The following is a 13,682-nucleotide window of genomic DNA, read 5'->3' on the forward strand; positions in this document are numbered from 1 at the left end:
GGGGGGAAAGCACAGCAAGAAGTAGCAAAGGGACTCCCTGCTACATGGAGGTTCTCTTCATGCTACCCCCCCCCAAAAAAACCACACTTTCTGATAGTTTGTTTGATGACGTTTCCTCCTGCTGCAGGAGACACTTGAAGACGTTTGAAAGAACAATGAGAAGAGGCTCAGGACTGATTTGATTCCATCTTCCTCCACCCACGAGCAACACAATCCCTGGGTGCTTTTTGCTGAGCTTCAGTTGGAGTGGGTTGGGAAACAGAATTTATATTAATTGGCAGAAAGATGGCCACACACATAGCCCCATGCCATACACACATGCAGAGAGCAGCCCCAAACATGTTGTTTTTTAAGCAGCAGCAGCAGCTAGGTATGTATAATGGGTAATTTGGATTTTCACCACTATAGGCAAATCCAGATTAAACAAAGCAGAAATATGGGCTGGCATTCTGATGGTGACAATGCCATGTGGATGCTGCAAACAACAACTTCCAAGCATAAGCATCACTGAGGCCACAATAAACTGCCACATGGATGAACCCAGTGACTAGAAAACAACAAGGTTCTCATCAATTTTGTATTATGTCAGCTTTGTGGTAATAGAGGGATATCCTGGGAGGAATTAAACATCGCATTGTTCTGATTCTTCCATAAGAACAAGCATTTTTGCATGCCAAATGGAATGATTCCCATTCACCTCCCCACAGATGCTGTTCTGGGGGGGTTGTCTCGAACCCCCCCCCAAGCCAATTTCAGGGGCACAGGGCACAAGGAAGGAACCCCATTGCAAAAGCAGAGGTGCTAGTGCAGATCTTCTGCTGACAGTTCTTATTAACTGAATCCCAACTCTGGTAATTTGATGCAGTAATAGCCCCAAAATAAGAGCTGTTTCATACATTGAAGTGGCTCCTTATGTTGTATGGGGATAAGTGAATCAATCAATTTTTCTTTCTCTCCTTTTTTCATTTGTCCAAACTTAAATTCACTTCTCCACATTTCTGCATCTATTTGCAGGATTTGTTTCCTTGTTCTTAATCCTCATGAAAATCCATCAGCGATTTTGTGCAAAATAAACCCATTTTTGTTTGCCATTTTGCCTAATGTGCAAGCAATTTCCCCTACTGTAATGCACTTTTGTCTATTACTTTCACTTAAATGCACATGCTTATGCACACTTTCTCCTAATATATGTATTTTTGTACATAGTGTTTGCTTTCAGAAATGAATAACAAAATTCAGAGAAGTGCAAATTTTGAAGGATAGCTGTGCTTCAGTTTGCATCTTGGTTAAAAAGAAGTATGTTTTAATTTTGTTTTATATACACCATTTACACCACTTACATATAAGAAGCACAACATCAGGGAGTTTTAAAATTACTTCATTTTAAAAGAATGGTCATTTTACTTCAGTCTGTGTATTTTCTGATTTACTGGGAATAATGTTAGTGTATGGTTCATTTTCCAGGCTTTCCTAACCTCTCTTTTGAATACGTCTTCATGCAAAGCCTTTTGTTTATTGAAAAGATGTTGCAGATGATGTCCACCCCACCCCCCTTCATGGTTTTGTGCTTGAATAATTCTAATTGTGACTCAAGAATGAAGGATCTCTTTAACATTCTTTCAGTATAATGAGAAAGAGAATTACTCTTTAATCATTGCTTGATGGATTACAATCAGCACGTCTAGACAAATTGAGTTCATGTTTTTCTCTCAGGAAATTAACAACCAACAATTATGCAGCTTGTACATTTTGCTTCTTGGAATAGGTGGCCAAAGCGGGGGGCAGGGGGTGGAGGAAAAGAAAAGCACCCAATGTTTCAAGGCTCACAAATAGTGGGATGGTCCATAGATGACAAGTAGATTGCTAGCATTATGTAATTTATGCCTAAGTGATGCATCTTGGCTCCTCAAAACAAGACAAATATATTAGCAAAACAGTGAGCATGATTTTTGATACTAATTGTAATCTGCTTGAATAAAGATGATACATTTAAGTGTGCGAGTTTTGCTCTAATCCAGGATATCAGTGGTTTGTGTATGACTATGGCTTCAGTGCGAATGTACTATACAGATTATAAATATGTACTGATATTAATTCTAATGCGCATATGAAGCACATGCAGGCATTTTCTTAAATGAGGCTTCTGCCTTCTTCCATTCTTCTCTTCCCTCCCAAAATGTGACCAGTGTGGAGGACAGTGACAGTCACCATGCACACCCCACAGAAGTTGTGTAGATGCCTTTCACTGTGTCCTTGCCTCCCCACTACAATATTATGCTCATGGTAGGACAGAAGGTAGCCACAAATAGGCAGCCACAAACTGGGTCTGCATTTGAAATGGAGAGCATCGCAGAGAATGAGAACCCATGGACATTGGCACAGAAAGACCTAATCTGAAGCTTCCTTTCTGTGAGAGCATATTTATTTTCATATGGATAGCATTTTCTAGATCAAGAACTAGTTGAAAATTTCAGGCCATATCTTTGCCCGGTACAGCTCAGAACCTGAGTTGCTTAGGGACTGTGTCCTTCCATAAGTGCCTGGTATGCATTAAGATCATCACTGGAAGTTCTTCTCAAGGTTCTCCCCCTTGTTTAACTAGGCAGGTGATGAGCAGGAAAATGTGTTTCTCAGTTGTGGCACACATTTCTTTTGAAGAAGTTCCACCTACTCTCTGACTTTTTGGTGTTATGTTAAGACTTTTGAACTTGGTTTTGATCAATCACTATTTCTACCTATTGAAACTTCTGTTTCAATTTAGGTCATTTATTCTCATTTGAATTACTTTTTAAATTTTAGCATCCCTGAATGTATTTGTACTTAAAGGTGGAAAATACATCTTTTCAATTAAAACAAGTGTGTGTGTGTGTGTGTGTGTGTGTGTGTGTATGAGTAGGAACCGGCAAGCCACTCCAGTATCCCTGAGAAGAAAACTCAATGGACAAAGACAATAGTACCTGGCGTGCTCTGGTCCATGGGGTCACAAAGAGTTGGACAAGACTAAACAACTAAACAACAATACACACACACACACCTCCTTGGGTCATTCTTCATTATCTTGTAGAGGTCAACTTTATTTCAAACTCTAAAGTACTGGCAAAGTAAAAAAAATAAAAAAGCAAAAGATAACCAGGTACTGATATTCACACTTCTAAAAATAAACCACACCAAGCAGTTTCACTATCAGTGCTCAGGATTTTCTTTGGAAGTGCATGCAAGTTTGAAATAAATAGATGATGACCTCTTGGAGATCTCAGTGTATATCAATGATTCATTTAAACTTTAAATGAACAGTGCAGAACAACTCAGCCCTAACCCACTCCAAAAGTCTAGAATGAAAATAGTATTTTAACTATTACGTCTGCAGTCCTCTAGTCTTTCATTTTGTATACTCTCTCTCCATGTTAATGCCCTCAAGTAAGTGATGAAGTGCTTCCAAGGAAACTCATTGCTAGTATTTGGTGTTTGCATGTATCTTTTCTTTTAAAGATGTGGATCACTTTATTTGTGTTTTTGGCAAACTTCATTCACTTCATCTTCTTGGCATTTCATTATATTTTACGATCGCAAAGTCAACTCTCCAGCAACAAAGCGAAACACGACTCTTTGAAATAAATGTTGTCATTAACAAGCCATGCCAAGCACGGTGACAGATTTGCAGCTGTAATGAATAACATTTCCAGCAAAGTTCTCCTGCCTTACAAAAAAAGAGAAGTAGCTGTGACATTTCTTCAGGCAACCAGTATTGGGAACTAAAAGATTGATTGATGCAAGCGGATAATTGAAACCTCAGTACTGTCACATGCATGTCAACCTAACAACCAAACAAGAACCCTAAGATAACATATATCATGGAACAGCTTTGCCCTGAAATCAAAAGTCTATGTAGTAATGCATACATAATGGTAACATAGGAAATTTCTTTGTCAAAACAGTGTGATTATCATTGCCTTAAATTAGTTAGTAATATCTACTTTAATATATAGTCACTGATAAATGTAATGTAGCTTTTTTCACTTAATCCAGATTTTCAGACTAAATGGAAAGGATTGGGGCACAGTGGACTTTGCTGTTATATCTTCAGAATCATTTTATCTGTAGCCATTATTAGAGAAAGAAAACTGGACCACTGGCTTGATGCCATGGGCCTACTAGTATTATTAGAACAGGTGTGGGGAACCTGTGACCCCCAAATATTGTTGGACTACAACTCCCATCATCCCTGACCATTGGCCATGGTGGCTGGGGCTAATGGCTGTTGGAGTCCAACAATACCTAGAGGCCCATAGGTTTCACATCCCTTTTTTTAGAATAACATCTGCTCTTTTCCCACTTCAAGTTATGAATAGCAGAAAATTGTAAAGGGTAAAATCTAATTTTGGCTCTTGGAATGAGCAGCTTGCCATATGAAATAAGGATAATGAAGAACAGACATTTATAGAAACAGACCTTTCAAGAGCCACATTAGGAAAACATATAGATGAGATGAAACAAGAAAGAATCCCCAGCAAAGGGTAATGTAATAGCCCATAGCTTGGTGCCTGCCAAATCCGTAGCTTTTTCTTTGAACTGTGGACTTGCCCATTTTTCATAGCATCCTTAAGTAGCTACCAAAGATGATGGTGTCTCCAAAACAAAAATGCCAGAGACAGTAGGATTAGAAAAAGAAAATGCATTTCATGATTAGTACATGCCCAAAGCAGCCACCAGAAAACCAATGATATGAAAATCTCTTCTGCTGAATATAATGCATAACAATATTGTAAAGTTGAGATGGAAGTGGAATTGTAATAAACCACATGGTAGAATTTTCAGGAGGTTACAATTACATTAATCCCCAGCAAAGAGATGTATGCCTTTGAATGCCTTGAAGTTTCTCTTTCACAAGTTCTTTGGATCTCTCACTAAACAAGCAAAGACGTTTGCCTGCCTGGCAATTACTTTTGGTTTTGGACACAATGGTCTTGCTGCCTTGGTCCTCTGGTTCATTGGACTTGCTTATTCTGGATTTCATTTCCCTGTTTATTAACTTAAGGAACACATGGTAGCTATTATTACCACAGTAAGAGGAGGATGAGAAAAGAGCTCCATCTTCACATTTCCTCTTTAGCCTTCCTAGATGAATCCATCTTTTGACTCACCTGGGACTCATTCTCTGGCTATCATGGATGTTGTACATAAGTCTGCACTTTCCCAATTTCTGTGTAAAATGGTTTCCATGAGGCAATTTTAGAGTAAGCTGAAATGAGCACTTATTTCAAAAATGTTTGGGGGGGACTGTAAACGAAAAGTTCATTCAGCACAAATGAACCTGTGGATGTAGGTATATCATCAGTAACATAAAAAGCAAAAGTAATCAAATAATCTTAGAAAGGGTCAGTCCCACATGATGTTCCCATTAAAGCCATTTTTTATGTTATTCACTTCTAAGTGCCTTATTTTAAGCATTTCAAGCTGCAGTTCTCAACACACTTCTTCTTCTTCTTTAGAGGTCACTCATAGCCGAGTAAGATTGTCTTCCATGAACATGGTCTTAACAGTGAGTCTGTAAGTGACTGTGAAGGCCAGTTCTGGATTCACATGTCCTTCCACAATGGGAACATTGGTTTCAGGGTGGGAGCTGATCATGGTGAAGATTTGCCAAACGTGCCTTCCTCTTAGCACGTTTCTCCCTTTCATCCTGCGTTCAAGCGTCTTCAAAGTCCATGACACTTTTGGTAAAGGCTGTTCTCCAATTGGAACGCTCGCGGACAAGTGTTTTACAATTGTCGGTGTTTATACTATTTTTTTTAGATTTGCCTTGAGAGTCTTTAAACCTCTTTTGCTGACCACCAGCATTATGCTTTCCATTTTTAAGTTTGGACTAGAGTACTTGCTTTGGAAGATGATAAACATGACCAGTCCAACAGAGCTGATGTTGAAGAATCATTGCTTCGACACTCGTGATCTTTGCTTCTTCCAGTACACTGACATTAGTTCGCCTGTCTTCCCAAATGATATTTAAAATTTTTTGGAGACACCATTGATGGAATCTTTCAAGGAGCTGGAGACTGTGTTTGTAAGTGGTCCATGTTTCACAAGCATACAGTAAGGTTGGTAGTGCAATAGCTTTGTAAACAAGCATTTTGGTTTCCCTGCGAATGTCCCACTCCTCAAGCACTCTGCACTCCAATCAGGAGAATGCTGCACTCACAAAGCTCAGGAGATGCTGGATTTTGGCATCAATGTCGACCCTTGTGGAAAGGTAGCTGCCGAGGTAGGAGAAGTGATCAATACTTTCCAACATTACACCATTGAGTTGGATATGTGGCACTGCAGGGATTGTTTGATGCAGCACTTTGGTTTTTTGGATGTTGAGTGATAAGCCAAGCTTTTCATAGGCTTCTGCGAAGATATTTAGGATGGTTTGGATGTCATCCTCTGAGTGTGTACACACTATGCTGTCATCAGCATATTGAAGCTCTATGACGGAAGTTATGGTAACCTTACTCTTTGCTTTCAGCCTACTCATATTAAACAGCTATCTATCTGTTCGATATATCATTTCTACCCCGGTGGGGAGTTTCCCTCTGACAATGTGTAGGATCATGGCAATGAAATAATAAATAGAGATGGGGCGATAACACAACCCTGTTTAGCACCTGATGCCACTTTGAGAGCCATTGTTATCTGTGATTGTTGCTGTCATATTATCATGGAGGAGCCAAAGGATATTCACAAATTTATCTGGGCAGCCAGTTTTCAGAAGGACAGTCCACAGGGCATTACAATTTACAGTGTCAAAGGCCTTAGTCAGGTTGATAAACACCATATACAGGCGTTGGTTTTGCTCTCTTCATTTTTCTTGAAGCTGTTGAGCAGTGAAAATCATGTCCACTGTCCCCCTAGATGGTCAAAAACCATTTTGGGATTCAGGAAGGGTTGCCTCAGATATAGTTAGGAGATGGTTTGCTAGGAGTAGTTGCTTTGGAAGACAATAATCCGTGTGTGTGTAAAACAACCTCCCCAGCCTTTTTTTTTTTTTTTTTTTTTCCTTCCTGTGGGAAAATGATAGGGGAGCACAATCTTTTCTCCCAAGCCCTCAGAAAAATGACCAATGGAAAGAGTTAATGGCACATGCACTTCCTCCACTCTTCTGATCAAATACCCAACTCCATGAAGCTGCTTTTTATTAAAACAAAAAGATGAGAAAGTAAAGCACATATGCATTTTATGTCTGGTTTAAATCTAAAGAATCAGGCAAAAAAAAAAAAAAAAGGAATATTGGGCTTTAAATTAGTATTTTCCCCCACAGCAATGAAACCACTGTGGAAATCTCCATAATCCAGTCATGCTGCCAGATCCATTATATACAATTATTTGTTAGTCAAGTGTAAACCTACCATTTCACATGGTGCTCAATTCCTTCCTGCTGCATTATAATTTTAAAGAACCCAGTGTGCAGCATGTTTAATGAAGTTCATGGAAATATTCTGAACATACCTATACTTACATTTCCAGACACAATCTCTTCTTTCTGTTTTATTTTATTTTATTTTTGCAGGTAAAATACAATATGAGGCCACTTGTTTCTATGAAAGGAATTTGGAACCATATTCTTACAAAAAGCAAAATACATATGTAGGCACACAAGTTTTGATGAGAAGTATTATTGCCGTTACAAATATTACTGTCTTCTGTTATTTATTTCTTGCCTTTTATTTCTTAAAACAATCTGTTGTGAGCTATGCCTTATGCACAGCCTTTCAAATATGTCCACCATATATCAGTCAGCTCTGCTAAAATCATCTAATCTCCAAGGCAGATATTATTCAGTAGCTAAATATGAAAGTCAATCATACGAATGGTATGAGCAGAGGCAAAAGACTAAATATGAAGAATAGCGTAGCTCATGATATTTGCCTCTTGGTAACTGTCTCTTTATGCCAAACTATTATACCAATGTCACTCTTCTTTATGAAACAATGAGAACTTGTGATCAACTTTAAAGAAAAAATATCACATTTCCCTCAAACTCCAGGCTACACATATGAGACACTAGATAAACTTAGTCTCAAATATACAAAGTAGCAGATGAGCATCAACCCTACTCTCTCTCTCTCTCTCTTTAACCATCAGGGAAGATTAAATTGTGCTTTGGTAAGACTTGGGAAAACTCACTACAGTGGTACCTCAGTTTAAGAACAGTCCAGTTTAAGAACAATTTGGTTTACAAACTCCAGAAATAGTGTCTTGGTTTGAGAACTTTACCTCGGTCTAAGAACGGAATCCGAATGGTGGAAGGGCACTGGCGGCGGGAGGCCTCATTAGGGAAGGCGTGCCTCGGTTTAAGAACAGTTTCGGTTTAAGAACGGACTTCCGGAACGGATTAAGTTCGTAAACTGAGGTACCACTGTATCTCCTAGTGTTCTGTTGTTTGGACAACCCCACTTGGCTTGCACTGCAGAATATTTATTTTATTTTTTACAGCACTTTACAGTACACTTTTTCTTGCCAATTCCCCAGAGGAGGGCCTGAAGTAATCCCACCCATGAGCCTTGGCCATCAGTGGAACTATGCCCCATTTTTGCCAAAATTGGGCTTCTTTCTCTCCCCATTAGCTTGGGGAGCTGTCCAGCAAAGCATGCAGTTGGGCTCTGCCAAAGTTGCAGAAGCATCTGAGGAGCTGTCCAGCCAAAAAGGAACAGGAGAGAAGGCAATGTCGCAGTCAGAATATCCAGGCAGTAAGTGGGATGCTCTGCAGCTGCTTCTTATATAGACAGGTTAAAAATTCAAAGCAGGGTATACAGATACCACAGATCAAATTGTTCCAAGCAGAATCAAAGCAGCCACTAGCCACCCCAGGCACTCACTCAGCCTTGATTCTGCTTCCTTCATACCTCTCCTGGATGCAACTCCTCTTTCCCAGCATCTATAAGTAGGGATTGGAGAAAACTTTGTCTGAAATCCCAGAGAGCTACTAAACTAGATGGACCAATGGAGTGGTTCCTATGTTCGGTGGGATTCTATTCAGACCCTGTACGAAGACTTTGCTCCTGTAGAAGCTCCAGAATAGGTATGTGTGAGCCTCACTCTGGCTTGCTCCAAAACTAGACTTTTTGAATGATACAGTTAAACACTCAAAAAATCTGCATGGTTGTGTTTTGGAAAGAAAGCTCTGTCTTATCTGAGTAATGAAAAGTGGACCATAGCAGATTATGCCTGTTTCTAAATCAACAGCATACAAGGAATGGAGTCACATACTGGATTATTTTAAGGGGGAAATGGGTTGCATCCCTGTACCACAACAGAGTATAATAAACCATTATTTCTGATTGTCTGTATTATATAAAGGATGATATCCAAATTAGTTCCTCCATTCACTGAATGAGGGTCTGTTCAGAGATGGAAAGTTGCGCTCAAGAGGGTGGGGAAACTCCCTGAGTGCAACCCTTCTCCAGGAAGCTCCTTCAGTTCATGGAGTGACTACATTTCTTAAAATGATTATCATTTCTCTTTTTGTCCCATATAGCTCCCACACCTCTTAAACAAAGGTCAAGAATAGAATTGTCCCATTGTTCTAGCTGACTTCTGCTTAATTGCTGTTCTTTGCAATATTGATTCCCAGGAGGAATTCCAATTACATCTCCTTGCTCTGTTGAAGAACTAAATGGCGTGAAAGAAAGAAAATACTCTGCATACTCCCTATTCACCAAAGTCACTGGTACGTCTAGAGCAACCATTGCCAAGTTGGTGCCCTCCAGATGGTTTAGACTGGAAATTCCCCTTCTGTCTAGTCAGCGCCACTGAGCTGGCTGGGTCTGATGAGAGCTGCACTCCCAAACCTCTGCACATTGTGGCGAAGGCTGCTCTATTGAATCACCACCTTTTTAACTAGCCACTGTGCCTTTCTCAGGTGTATGACAAGCATAGTAATGTCAAGGTAAGTGTGGATATAAAAATTGTTGCGTTTTATGCTGCTCAGCTATGTTATCATTTTGGCACTTTTTCTGGGCCAAAAAGTTTTCTTCAGCCCAGAATGTCAACATGAGATTTTAAGCCTGCTTGGATCATCATTCACAGACCATTTGCAGACCACTTAGCTGCTTTTTCCTAAAGATGTTGCAAGCAGTCATATAGCTACTGCATTGATTCTATTTCACAGTAAATATCAAAAACCACGTTAAGACACAGTTCTCATGCCATATGGAGCTACTTCACACAATACAATTTGCTCATAGTTTCTGCAGTGGAGAGGATTTTTCCACAGTGAGGATCGGGATTAGGCAGATACACATATACTTGCAGAGCTCTCAGGTCACACGTTGTAGTAAACACAGGGTGCCACTTCCCTGGTCCACACAAAACTACGACTGGGAGTGTCTTCCATAGCCAAGCCAAAGGGTGGAGAGAGACATGGGATGGTATGCACCTCACACAAAGTCACGTCAGTAGTGGGAGGGGTTATGGAACTATTTAAATCAAACCAGGCCCCTCCCTTGCCTATTTTCCCTTTTGGCACCCATCCAGCCCACCCTTGAAAGCAATGCAGGGATCTTTCCAGTGGTTTGGGGGCTGACTAGGAATTCTGTGCCTGTTTTTAGATTGACCTTGTCAGGTGGGTTTTCTTGCCTACGTTATGCTGGATGTCAGAGGGTGCTAAGGGTTTAGTTGGTGTCTTTAATAGGGTTAATTCATCACATTTTGCTGGAAAGTACAAGAGAAACCCAGCCAGATGGGTGGGGTATAAATATGTTGTTGTTGTTGTTGTTGTTGTTGTTGTTGTTGTTGTTGTTGTTGTTGTTATCAGGATTAAAGGAGAACTGGGTGTCATGGAGAGCACTTGTAGGCATCTTTAAAGGCCTACCTTCCTTCGAGAAAATGAGAAGACTTGCTCAAAACAGGAGTTGACTGGCAACTGTTTGCAACTAAAAATTCCAACTGGACCCCATGCGCAACAAATAACTATTCAAATACCTTTCATGTGGCAAATCATTATAATTGTCGATCGTAATCTTCAAATGTGATAGCAGGGGTATACTACCCCACAGAGGACTTTAAACATGGTTTAGATTAAATGCTGGATTCAAACAGCTAAAAGCAGAAACTACTATGGTTTCATACTGACCAGCTATGGGGTGCTGCCAGTAACATGAATGTTGCCACAGAGCAGGCTGCTTGCATTCCCCCCCCCCTTTACTTTAATACTGCAAAGTTATTGAACAAATAAATTCTCAAATTACTTTCACATGGCTGAAATGAGGGCTGGAAAAAAAATACTGTATCTGCTTTACGTATTGAGCAGTGCCGAGCCTGCACAGAATCCCCTTCCAAAATTACCTACCATTTCCAGCGATCCTGTGGGAGAGAAAACATGCTGGCACAAACCATACAAGTGACACATGGCAAAACTCTAGAATAGATCATGGAGAATGGGTAAGAAAGTATAAATGTGATTCCAACCCATAAGATGTTCACCAACAAGAGGGTTAGACAAAGCCATGAAAGTGAAAGTTTTCAGTGGTTACTAGCTAGGATGGCTATGTTTTCCCTCCACTGTCACTGATAAGTTTGCCTCTATACCCTTCTCACCAGCATTCAAGCGCGGTGGCAATAGAGGCAATGGGCAGGTTTGTCAGCATTATGCAAGTGCATGGATGCTACTGACTTATGTCAGTGACTTCGCATAATAATACTTTCCTATCACCATACACAAACTGAGACAACCCTAGAAGAGACAGCACCCAGAAATTATATCAAACCTATTTTGCCTATTATATCAAACCTAGCAGAACCTCTGCTAATTTATACTCTGTAATTCATTTTACCTAGGTGCAAGCATCATTATGTGAGCAAAAGTAGCAGCCCACTGGCAGCAAAAGAAAGCCACTCAAATGGAAATGTCAATATGTATGGCCAAATACTGCTTACCATTGATGCAGTAGTGTGCCTGTGGGGGTGGGCAGGGAGGGCATCTGTCTTGGCAAACACAATACCATGAAGGAGAGGGCACCAAAACAAGCATTTAAGCATAAATAATAAATTGTAACTGGGGCCAAACTATACAGGTGGTAGCTAAATCTAAAATTCCTGAAAGTTCAGAAGTCTTTAGTGCTTTTGTCCTCATTACAGGCCAGCTACAAAGCATGTTGGTAAACCTACAATCCTATCATTTCCATGAACTGGGCATCCTTTGTTCAAAAGCTGTCACCATGAGAAATGGCAACATAGGATGCACACCAAACTGTTTCCTCTGAGCATTATTATTATTATTCGCCATTCACCCTAAAGTCACTGGGCAAGTTGCAGCACTAAAAGCAATATTTAAAAATTTAAAACCTGACTTATGAAATTAATTCTCTCAGGGGGGTGAGGTATGACTGGTTTTCTGAACTTTCTGGTCTTTGGCAGTCTTAGCCCCCCACCCCTCTAGTCTTGTTGACTAGGCCCAATGCCATTGCAACCACAGAGTAACACAGTGGGATTCTTCCAGTGGGATTTTTGCACAGCAACACAACAAATCTTCTACACAAAGGCAGTAGTTGCTGCTCAGAGCTACCGTTGTCATCATTTTCCTCATTAAGAGAGCTTGGCCAGAGCTTAATTTGTGCTGCTCCGTTTCTCCTCTGAACAAAGGCCATCAGTGCCCCGCCCTCCCGCAGATGGATCTATTAATATTAAATGACGCACTGAAATAGAAACATGTTGCTTCCAAACCTTTCCCCAGTTAGAGCACTCTGTCATTTATCACATTTCAATATTGACTCGGTAAGCACTTTTGCCGGCTCAGCCATCATCTTTCTTTTCCACGTGCTTTGTGCTGAGTTGCAGTGTTTTGCCGGCTCCCAAACAGAGAGCACAGAGGAGGCGCAGCCCGGAGGGATTAGAGACGTGCTAACAAAAGATCCACCATTATAGGAACTGTGAGGCCTTATCGCCATAACACGCTGTCAGATTTGCCACAAGCAATTTGGGATGGTGATACAGCTGCCTTAAAAGAATTCGGCATGGAATGTGGGGACGGGGCTGTTTTTTCCCTCGAGTGACTCAAGCAATTAGGCCCAAATAAATTAAGACGGCAATTCATGAAGACTGCTTTACACTTGAGGAAGGATTTTGCATCAGATTACTGAGTTGCGATGGAGCCCCAGCCCTTGGAGCTGTCAAATGTTGCAGAATGGCCACAACTTGTTTCTTGCATCATTAACAGTCGTAATAAAGGCATGCAACTGTCACCCCCTCTCCCAGACCGATAGACAACATTTCTTTTCAGCGGCTCGTTCTTCTTGTTGTTTATCCATTTCTAGGCAGATTTGCAATAGGATTATGTGATTATTATTTTAAACATCCTTCAAAGCCCTCATCAAGCTGTGCGATGGCTTACTAAAAATCCAATATAATGTCAACAGCAGGCATAGCTTAGACCGTACATATTTCTATAGTGGTCATAATTCTGACAACATTCAGTTTGTCCCATGTCGGAATACTGGTCCCTCACAGGGAACCCAGTGGACAGGAGGCACAGTCCCTGAGACTAGAGCCTGCAGGGAACCTAACAGGTTGATTGAGGTGCAAGCAGTTGTGTCAGCAAAAGCCAGTTACAGCAGCCTGCTGGATAAGAATCAAGATCAAAACTAGGATGGGATGTTTAATAGCCCTACCAAGTCAGGGGGTGTTGAAACTGTTTGTTGTTTATTCAAGGG

Source organism: Podarcis erhardii (assembly GCF_964252035.2).
Source record: "Podarcis erhardii genome assembly, chromosome: 3".
NCBI lineage: Eukaryota > Metazoa > Chordata > Lepidosauria > Squamata > Lacertidae > Podarcis > Podarcis erhardii.